This window comes from Delphinapterus leucas, chromosome X, assembly GCF_059928025.1.
Source record: "Delphinapterus leucas isolate spDelLeu-1000000601 "Yukka" chromosome X, BTC_Dleu_Yukka2, whole genome shotgun sequence".
Lineage (NCBI taxonomy): Eukaryota > Metazoa > Chordata > Mammalia > Artiodactyla > Monodontidae > Delphinapterus > Delphinapterus leucas.
Window position 1 is genome coordinate 69,207,918 of NC_143150.1, and position 2,279 is coordinate 69,210,196.

Below are 2,279 nucleotides of genomic sequence, written 5' to 3' on the forward strand. Positions count from 1 at the left end.
GACAGGGGCAGTGTCCTCTCCAGCCTAGGTGCCACTAGGCACAGCACAAGAGACTAAAAACTCAACAGAGGAAGGCTGGACACTCAGGGTTTGGGAGTGTAGGCACCCCCACATGTGGCTCTGGGATTTGGTGAGTAAACAAAGCCTACTTGGAAAAGAATTGGGGAAGAAAACTGCAACTGCCTTATGCATGGGTGGGGATAGGGAATGGGTAGGGCCAGGGGCAGGAGCATTTCCCATCACTAACCTAACTTGGGAAACTGCAAGGGACCATCTTCAACTGGCCTTAAGAGGAAGACCAGATGGATGATGGGAGAATCCACATAGGGAGAGGAGGAGAGGGAAAGTGGTTAGTGGGGCAACAGCCCCTTCCTTTCTGGGCGCAGGAAGGCAGCCAGGGCACCAGGTCCAGGCAGTGACCTCACAAGGACAGCACAGTTTTTGCAGCTTAGAGATCACCCACCTGCCCCCACCCAGCTACTCATTCTGCTCGCTGGCTGGTGTAGGGCCACTCTCTGGCCCGAAGGGAGTGGATGGCTCTGCGCCTGGGGCCCTGCCTCTTCTGTGTCTCCTCCTCCCTTGGAGGAAGCACTAGCCTCTGCCCCTTTGGCCTGGGGCTCCTGGCTCTCAGGGGTGGCGGCAGCCTTCCCTCCCTGGGCAGTGCCTTCCTCGCTGCAGGCACCGACCACCCCCTGCTCCTGCCCTTCCTCTGTGGGTGAGGAGGCAGATGGATCACCCCCAGCCCCCTCCTTGCGATTTATCTTGAAGGACAGGCCACTCAATTTGGAAGGCTTCTTGAAAGAGAATTTCTTCTTCTTCTTGGGGGTCTCCTTGGCGGGGGTTGGGGGGGCGGGGGGAAGCTCCCCCTTGACCTCAGAGCCCTGGCTAGGGGGTGCCGGCTCGATGGCATTGCCATTGGCCCCGGCTTCCTCCTCTGTTCTGTTCACGGCAGGGGAGCGACCCTCCTCCACCTTTGGGGGATAAGTCTCCATTGCTTTTCACGTGGCCGTTCTCCCGTTCATTGACCTTAGCGGGGGAAGTGCTTGCTGCTTCCTAGGTGGTCACGTCGCCCCAGGGAGCCTTGGAGCTCTGGTTGCCCATGGTGGGGGTTCTGCTGGTGGGCGCCAGGAGTCACCCCCTGCTCACGCCATAAGGGATAGTTTGGTCTGGTGGCCCAGGCCGGCAGAGGGGAGGGGCTTGCACCTGAGGGGGAAGGGTGTGTGTGTGGGAAAATGAGCTGCACCCCTGCTCCACACCTCACCGACTAGCTGCGCCCGCCACCGCTCTGCTCCTCACCAGAATGCCCATGCAAGAGATTATTGATTGAGGAATACAGAACAGCTAAGGCACAATAGAAACAGGGGTAAGCTTCTTAGGGAAAGGAAGGCATTTAAAAGCAACTATGTATAGACTTCCCAATTTCAAGGTTTACTATAAAACTACACTAATCAAAAGAGTGTGGTAAGTTTTGAAATTGGGAAGTGTACACATAGTTGCTTTTAAATGCCTTCCTTTCCCTAAGAGGCTTGAATGGACTTGAGGACCCGGGGAGTGGGAAAGGTAAGCTGGGACTAAGTGAGAGAGTAGCATTGACGTATATACACTACCAAATGTAAAATAGATAGCTAGCGGGAAGCAGCTACATCTCAAGGGGAGAACAGCTCACTGCTTTGAGGCCACCTAGAGGGGTGGGATAGGGAGGGGGGGAGGGAGACGCAAGAGGGAGGGGATATGGGGATATATGTACACATATAGCTGATTCACTTTGTTATACAGCAGAAACTAATACAACATTGTAAAGCAATTATACTCCAATAAAGTTGTTTTTTTAAAAAAGTGTGGTAATGACATAAAGACAGATATACAAACCAATGGAATAGAATTGGGAGTCCAGAAATAAAGCATTGCATATATGACCAAATGATTTTTCAAAAAGGTGTCAAGTTCATTCAATGGAGGAAGGACATTTTCCCAACAAATGGTGTTGGGAAAGCTGGGTATCCACATGCAAAAGGATAAAATTGGATCCTCACACCACATATGAAAATTAACTTAAGATGGATCAAAGACCTAAATGTAAGAGCTAAAATTATGAAATTTTCAGGAGAAAATATAGGGGGAGGGGACTTCCCTGGTGGTGTAGTGGTTAAGAATCTGCCTGCCAATGCAGGGGACACAGGTTTGATCCCTGGTCCAGGAAGATCCCACATGCTGTGGAGCAAATAAGCCCTTGCACCACAAACTGAAGCCTGTGGGCCTACAGCCCGTGCTCTGCAACA

General features: G+C 52.1%; 1 pseudogene; it reads right to left on the bottom strand.

The window, feature by feature from the left end:
- Positions 1–338: 338 nt before the first annotated feature.
- Positions 339–1,101, bottom strand: LOC111178187 (MARCKS-related protein pseudogene; annotated as a pseudogene).
- Between the last annotated feature and the right edge of the window lie 1,178 nt (positions 1,102–2,279).